The 8936-nt window shown below is 40.6% G+C and overlaps 1 protein-coding gene and 2 non-coding genes across 3 annotated transcripts in view; all 3 read right to left on the bottom strand.

The window, feature by feature from the left end:
• Positions 1-8936, bottom strand: part of LOC116852735 (leukocyte tyrosine kinase receptor-like) — a 360643-nt gene that overhangs the window by 125845 nt on the left and 225862 nt on the right. The window lies entirely within an intron of this gene.
• Positions 5644-5716, bottom strand: Trnaa-agc. The gene has a single exon. It is a non-coding gene; the product is annotated as a tRNA-Ala (tRNA).
• On the bottom strand, positions 6119-6191 carry Trnaa-ggc. The gene has a single exon. It is a non-coding gene; the product is annotated as a tRNA-Ala (tRNA).

The raw sequence follows: 8936 nt of genomic DNA, 5'->3' as shown, positions 1-8936 counted from the left end.
TATGTTGGTGGGGAACTTTGTCTATTATATTAGTAAGATTTAGACTATGGTTTCGTCAATCGTTCTGTAGGCGACGTTCGGTGGTAGTTCCCAAATACAGTAAAAAAATCAAAATGTACGGTGCTGAGGTGAACGCTAAACACGCAAATTACTATTTGCCCGTTCAACATGATGACATCCCACCGTGCAAGAAAAGATTTGAAAAGTAAGTATCAATGCACATTTTTTAATGCATATTTAAATTATTTTTCATACATTTAACTTTTGTTATATTTTTTATAGTATTTCGCAACCACGTCATACTGCTCGTATCCTGGGACGCAGATATGCTCTGACTGCAACGTCGTGTAAATATTTGGAGATTGGGATCAACGTAGGACCTGTGCCTACCGTGGAAATAATCATCGGTGACAATTGCGGTAATCAATTAATATTACCTACAGAAACTTGGCTGAAGCTGATGGAAAAACGTCTCGACATCCAACGGCTTCTGCAAACTGACAAACCATCTCCGCTGTCGATTCAAGATTTGGTAGTGGAATTTTATAAGATGCGCGATTTCAAAATTATTAAACTTACATTATCTAATAAGTCTTTATATTTGAAACTTGCTACTATGAACACATTATTTACTTACGAAAATTGCATCGATCATATGTATGTATGGTTGTCTGAAAATACGCATCTCGTTCGTGTAAAATTTCGAAGTTCTGTAAATGTTCTTCGAGAGAAGGATATTACTGAAATATATCATGCAACAAAAGCGATATATGAAAGCAACGACTATGACTGTGAGTCGCGCGTTGATTGCGAGTTGCTAGCGTGCACCTTGAAAAATATTATGTATGAGGCTATGAAAAAGTGAAATAACACTCTGAAAAATATATTACTTTATTAAAAAAGTATATCTCTTTTACTTCCATTCCTACCTTTGAAAAAAGAAATATCTGTGTAGGTATGCGATAATCTCATACATTAGCGTTAGATAAAATTCTTTTTTTCGGGGGGCTGTTGAAGATAAAAACTAAAAGGATGTCTCTTCCCATCAAAGTATCTCTATGCATTAGATAAAATTCTTTTCGAGACCGAATGTTCTCCTCAAAAGATCTTTCTGGAATATTCGAGAATATTCTAGGCGCGCCGGTAGCCGGGGAAGGGGAAAGGCGAGTGGGTGGCGCTGCGCGCTCGCGAACCGCTGCCAACAGGGAGGGGGGAAAGGCCGCGAACGCGTCGAAAAGGGGAGGATTGATGAAACGGTCAATATATATCGATATTTATATTAAAAAATATGTGGAAAGATATATCGGTAAAAATAGATCGCAGGGTCGATAAAAATAACCAATTATGTTGGTAATAATATGTCGGTAAAAAATAAATATGTTGGTAAATATAAATATGTTGGTAAAAATATATATGTTGGTAGAAAATAAATATGTTGGTAAAAATACCGGTAATATGTCGGTAAAAAAGAAATGTCGATAAGTCCCCTCTCCCGCGTGACGTCAGCCCCCGCGCCCGCAGTTCCCCTCGCCCCGCACCCCCTTCAGAGGACCTGAGTTAGAACCCGCCTAGTATACCTACTGTCGGCTTTGTACCGCGTGGAAATAAGAAAATAATGTTGAATTACTAGATTGGCCGTCACAGTCACCAGATGCAAATCCTATCGAAAACGTTTGGTGCTTGATAAAGTTTAAACTTCGTGAAAAGAAATTTGATCGGTTAAGGAATTAATACGACAAATTCGGTTGATATGGAGATCTTTACTTCAAAAATATGCTATAAAATTAGTTGAAAGTATGCCTCGGAGATGCCAGGCAATTATTAAGGCAATTGAATAAATTATTAATAATAAAAGATCACAATTCTAAAGTAGTATGTGTGTATTTTATCCCAAATCATTTCAATAAATTATTTATCAAGTTTTGCCGTACACGCTCTCATCAAATAGTATATACATCAATGGTCCCCTCCCAGCATAAGATTAGGAGCCACGAGATTATTAATTATTATGTAATATTTAATTTAAAAACTTTTTTTATTAATAAAAACATGAAAGGTATTATATTTTACATTTATATTGTCCTCTAAACATAATATTGCAACTTTTGTAATTCATATATGATTTGTTGTAGCTCAAACAATAAATGCAATAACTATTTATTTTTATTTTTTAGTTATCAACAATTTATCTAATTGTTTAAATAAGACTATAATATCTGAAACGATAAAGAAAGAAAAAAGAAAAGTCCTCTAGGGCGATTTTTGTGGAAAACACGCTTTAAAAACCATATTGATATCGCAGAAAGCGTTATCAAAACTTAATACAAAGATACTCCAATGTTTAACGATCCGGGAGCACGAGTTCTCGTTATCCGATCGAACAAAAGTTTGGCAGGGATTTCTTTTTTACCAAATGGAAACTTTTTGGAGGGTCCCACGAGAAAAATTCAAAAAAAATTATGACCAAGAGTAAATAAGGACGATCCTAAAAAAAATATATATATATATGTGTGTGTGTGTGTGTGTATGCGTGTGTGAATGTGTGTGTGTGTGTGTGTGTACATGTGTGCGTGTGTGTGCGCGCGCGTGTGGGTGTGTGTGTGTGTGTACATACAGGGTGTCCCAAAACTGGTAGAACACCCGTTAGGGGTACGTAGGGGATGCAATTTGGTATTGAAAATTCTTCTATTTTTGGATCCGACAATTAGTTAACGAAATATTAATGAATTCAGTCTGCCAATCTCTTACCGTCCCGATTGAGCGCTCAGAGACGTAAAACGCCGTGGGCTTATCAAAGGCCTTTCTTGTCCGTTTATCTCCTCTTTTTGTATCACAAAAGAATAAATGAGGATGAGTGAGTGAGTAGGTGTGTGGGAGAGTGTCTGACCGTGGCAAGTTTACAGTATGTGGGGGTAATGTGCGGGTGTTTTTGTGTGCGGTTATGAGTGCATGGATTATTTGAATGTTTTTAGTGAAAATGGGCGAAATGATTGCGCTTTATGTGCCGGATCGGAAGGACATGTGTGGTATGCTTCCTTCGAGTGCTTAGATGACTTGAATGTTTTTTGCACGTCGGTGACTGAGTACCGTGAATGATTTTAGTGTGTGTGTATAGGGAAGTGGGGGGCGGGGGAGTATAAGTAATTTTCTTGTGTTGTGTGTATAAAAGGCTAATTTTAATGTGTTTATATTATGTGTGTGGATTATGTTTCTGTCCTGTATGCTGTGTTAAGAAGGGATGAATGGATGGGAAAAAATGACTTACCTCTTCCACTTATTGTTCGAAGTGGCCTCCGTCGGCTGCCAAGCAAGCGCGGCTACGTGCCCGCATCTCTCACCTGACCTCCTGCAGCATCTCCATTGTGATGAACTCTGTGGCCGCATGGATTCGCGCTACCAGCTCCTCTTCCGTTGCAGGTTCTACTGCGTAAATTTTTTCCTTCAGGAAGCTCAAAGGAACCCCAAAGGAAGAAGTCTAACGAGGCGATCTGTAAATAATAAGAACATGTGAAACTTTGTGGAATCAGCTGACCAATATCAAAACTTACCAACGTAAGTAACTCGTTGGAAGGCAACGATATGGACAACGTAACCTGAACCGACGCTGTGAGAAGCGCGCATCCAGATGTGCTGTAGCTTGTCGTATTGTGAAGTGGTGCTCCATCATGCTGAAACCATCGAGGTCTTGCAGCAAGCGGCAATCCCTCCAACATGTCTGGAAGATTTTCTTCCAAAAAATCAATGTACTGTTAGTCCTGAAACAAAAGTTATTTCAAAATTGTCAATGAGTATGTATTATTTGAATGGTCTATGTGAATATTTACGTTCAGCACTTCCGGCAATAGTCCAACGAAAACGTAGTCACTCACAATTCCGCCCCACACGTGTACTTTCTAGCGATGCTGAAGACTTATGGTCTTTCTTAGAAAAGGATTTACTTCCGCATAAAAATGCGAGTTATGCGAATTGAAATCGCCTTTTCTGGTGAATAAACTTTCGTTTGTCCACAAAGTATGGGCCAAAAAGTCTTCATCGTGCTCGTCGTATAGCGCCAATGCCTCACGGCAAAATTGTATGCGCAGAGCACGATCACCAGGCTGAAATCTTACACTCGCTTGTAATGATACGGGTGCATAGATTCGAATCTCAAGTTGCGATGAACCGTCAACTTTGAGATGCCGATGACTCTTTCGAGGCGTTGACAACTCGTCGTTGGTTTCTCCATCATGAGATCCAAAATCAGCTCTTCTGCTTGGGCTATTCGAGCCTCAAGAGGTTTTAACGCCATGACCATCCGGGGTCAGGCAGTTTCTCTCATGTATTTGTAGCTCCAGACGCAAGAAAACACTGTAATGGGGATGACGCTCACGATCCGAAAATCTTTCCGCATACAAACGCACTACGAGTCTTGCACTCCTGTGACATTTACCATAAATGAGATGCATATCAGCGTACTCTTCGGCGGTATAAATTATTTTGACTGACAAAGAGATGCCACAACCTGCTAAATCGATTTCTGAATGAGACGTAGCACATTCGCTAGCTGCGATGTTAAGCATCAACACCCTAATTGGGATTTGTGCCAATGGGCTTTTGTTTATGAGAAATTACAATATAAAGTTTGGATTGCGAGACTGTATCACGGATATCGCTAAAAATGCGACTGTCTTTCAGCGGGGTGATGTGACCGAGCAGACTGAGGTTCCTACGTCGAAAATTTTTTAGCCGGCAGCGAGCGTTCGAAACCCGGTGATGAAATTAACCTTGTGCGGTGTTTTTTTTTTCTTACTTTAGGGCATGTAATTAATGTTTTTCGAATATGATACATTTGTTTTGCATATGTCTCCTTTTTATCTATTAATCAGAGGTAATTCAGGAAGTGTCAGGCATGTTTAACGCAAACACGAATATAGACACTATTTTGCATTGCTTACAATGCAATATATATTTTAGTACATATTAAAGCGTCATGTTTTTTGTTGTATTTAATAAGTTTTTAGTTCTTGTTGAGAGGAGAGGACAAATATACAATCAAACATACAACAAGATATTCCGCGCCGAGAAATATAAGTAAACATATAACTTAAAAATAATATCTTTGAAATGTACAGCAATCTACTTGTCGTAGAATGTTTACTTTTATAGGCAAGTTAAAAATATGATCACGAGAATATACAACTATCTTGATTTATTTACAAGTGATGAAAGTATACATTTGGACATTCGAGGTGATGCTATATGCATACAATCACTTTCTTATTATTTATCATCAGCATCAATAACGTTTTAATATGTACTAAAATATATATTGCATTGTAAGCAATGCAAAATATATTTATACGTATCTATATTCGTGTTTGCGTTAAACAAGCCTGACACTTCCTGAATTACCTCTGATTAATAGATAAAAACGAGACATATGCAAAACAAATGTATTATATTCAAGAAAAATTAATTAAATGCCCCAATGTAAAAAAAAAAAAAACACCTTACAAAGATTACTCTCGTCGCCGGGTTTCGAACGCTCGCTGCCGGCTCAAAAATTTTCGAAGGAGGGCATACTAGGTGGCGGCGGGACGCCGTGCGTTCGAGATCTGCGTATCTTTTTCGTTCTAGAAAGAGAAAAATATCGAGAGCGCGGTCTTGCTAGGCCGGGACTCGAACCCGGGTCTTTCGCTTGCTGGGCGACTGCTCTAAACCACTGAGCTACCTGACGCTCACGACACTCTCCTCTTCCTAGATAATGCTCAGAGATGCCATTCGGAAACGACATCTCTGGCGCGATCCCGAGCGCACGGCGACTACAGAGAGAAACAATGTTACCGTACCAAATGGTACAGCTGTCAGTCTCTCAAAGTCAAAGGTTGCTATCCTTTAAGACCTGCTGTCCATGTATGCCCGTCTCCACCGTTGCCCCTCCTCATTCGGTGCAAATAATACAAATAAGCCCCGGGGTCGACACCAATTTTTTGGCAGCCCCCGGGTGCTTGGACGCAATGCGCCATAGGGGATCCACCATAGAAGGAGGAGGGCATACTAGGTGGCGGCGGGACGCCGTGCGTTCGAGATCTGCGTATCTTTTTCGTTCCAGAAAGAGAAAAATATCGAGAGCGCGGTCTTGCTAGGCCGGGACTCGAACCCGGGTCTTTCGCTTGCCGGGCGACTGCTCTAAACCACTGAGCTACCTGACGCTCCACGCTCACGACACTCTCCTCTTCCTAGATAACGCTCAGAGATGCCGTTCGGAAGCGACATCTCTGGCGCAATCCCGAGCGCACGGCGACTACAGAGTGGGAGCCTCAGTCTGCTCAGCCACGTCACCTCGCTGAAAGACAGTCGCATTTTTAGCCATATCCGTGATACAGTCTCGCAATCCAAACTTTATATTGTAATTTCTCATAAACAAAGGCCCATTGGCACAAATCCCAATTAGAAAGTTGATGCTTAACATCGCAGCTAACGAACGTGCTATGTCTCGTTCAGAAATCGATTTAGCAGGTTGTGGCATCTCCTTGTGAGAGACGATCTGAGATCAACTGAGAGACCAAAAACAACTAATAACAAAATTGGTCTAAAATTGTCCAATAACATGTTTTCGAAGCACAGCTTCAAATTCACTTGATTAACGTGCTTTCGGAAGTTACAATCGAAGCAGTCGAGATCGCGTTTCTTTTTTTAGGAGATCCGCAGCAAACGCTTCGTCATGACGACATGTTTACGATCGAATGAGAGAAAATTTATTTTAGATCAATTTTGTTATCAGTTGCCTTTGGTCTCTCAGTTGGTCTCTCAATTGATCAAAATGTTTTATACCGCCGAAGAGTACGCTGATATGCATCTCATTTATGGTAAATGTCAAAGGAATACGAGGCTCGTAGTAGTTTGTACGTGGAAAGAGTTTCGGATCGTGAGCGTCATCCCCATTACGGTGTTTTCTTGCGTCTTGAGCTACGAATACATGAGAGAAACTTCCTGACTCCGGATGGTCATGACGGTAAACCTCTTGAAACTCGAATCGCCTAAGCAGAAGAGCTGATTTTGGATCTCGTGATGGAGAAACCAACGACGAGTTGTCGACGACTCGAAAGAGTCACCGGCATCTCAAATTCGACGGTTCATCGCATCTTGAGATTGGAATCTATGCACCCGTATCATTACAAGCGAGTGTAAGATTTCAGCCTGGTGATCGTGCTCTGCGCATACAATTTTGCCGTGAACCATTGGCGCTATACGACGAGCACGACGAAGACTTTTTGGCCCATACTTTGTGGACAGACAAAAGTTTATTCACCAGAAAAAGCGATTTCAATTCGTATAACTCGCATTTTTATGCGGAAGTAAATTTTTTCCTACGGACGATAAGTTTTCAGCATCACTAGAAAGTACACGTGTGGGGCGAAATTGTGAGTGACTACGTTTTTGTTGGACTATTACCGGAAGTGCTGAACGTAAATATTTACATAGACCATTTAAATAATACATACTCACTGACAATTTTGAAATAACTTTTGTTTCAGGACTAACAGTACATTGATTTTTTGGAAGAAAATCTTCCAGACATGTTGGAGGACTTGCCGCTTGCTGCAAGACCTCGATAGTTTCAGCACGATGGAGTACCACTTCACAATACGCCATAAGCTACAACACATCTGGATACGCACTTGCCACGGCGTTGATTAAGGTCGCGTGGTCCATATCGTTGGCTTCCACGGTAAGTTTTGGTATTCCCTCAGCTGAGTCCATAAAGTTTCATATGTTCTTATTATTTACAGATCGCCTGATTTGACTCCGTTAGACTTCTTCCTTTGAGGTTAAGGAAAAAGTTTACGCAGTAGAGCCTGCAACGGAAGAGGAGCTAGTGGCGCGAATCCATGCGGCCACAGAGTTCATCACAGTGGAGATGCTGCAAAAGGTCAGGCGAGAGATGCTAGCACGATGCTCCAAGGTTGTTTGACAACCGACGGAGGCCACTTCAAACAATAAATGGAATAAGTAAATTATTTTTCCCATCCACTCATTCCTTCTTAACACATCGTACAGGACAGAAACATAATGCACACATAGTAAACACATTAAAATTAGTTTTTCATACACACAAGAAAATAACTTATACTCTTCCTCCCCCCACTTCCCCATACACACATACTAAAATCATTCACGGTACTCGACCACCGACGTGCAGAAAACATTCAAATCACCCACGCACTCGAAGGAAGCATACTACACATGTCCTCCCCATCCGGCATATAAAACGCAATCATTCTGCCCATTTTCACTAAAAACATTCAAATTGTCGATGCACTCATAACCGCACACAAAAACACCCGTACATTACCCCTACATACTGAAGACTTGCCCCCCCCCCTCCCTTCATAACTCCGGTCAGGCACTCACTCACACACCCACTCACTCACTCATCCATATTTATTCTCTTGTGATACAAAAAGGCGAGACAAACGGACAAGAAGGACCCCTGAGAAGCCCACGGCGTTCTACGTCTCTGAGCACTCACTCGGGATGGTAAGAGATTAGCAGACTTTATTCATTAATATTTCGTTAACTAATTGTCAGATCCAAAAATGGAAGACGAACTTTCAATTCCAAATTGCAGCCCCTACCTATTCCTAACGAGTGTTCTACCGGTTTTGAAACACCTTGTATATAATATGTAATATACAGGGTGAGTCATCTGAATCTATCACCTCCAATAACTCGTTTGTGTGGCCAGGAATCGAAAAAAGTTTCATATAAAAGTTGTAGGGTTTCGAGGGGGAACCAAAATGGCGTACCTTTCAACTTTTGATTTTGACCGAAAGTGGGTTACTTCAACCGGAAGTGGTTTTTTTAAAATGGAAACCCCCCTTTTTGACACCGGAAAATGAAAAAGCGGAAAATTTTACGTTCAGATATAACTTTGGCTGTTTTAAAATTTTCAA

This window comes from Odontomachus brunneus, unplaced genomic scaffold, assembly GCF_010583005.1.
Source record: "Odontomachus brunneus isolate Ranch 3 - 2012 unplaced genomic scaffold, Obru_v1 Obru_scaffold_253, whole genome shotgun sequence".
Lineage (NCBI taxonomy): Eukaryota > Metazoa > Arthropoda > Insecta > Hymenoptera > Formicidae > Odontomachus > Odontomachus brunneus.
The sequence above is the reverse complement of the archived record's forward strand: the minus strand, read 5'-3'. Positions and strand labels throughout refer to the sequence as shown.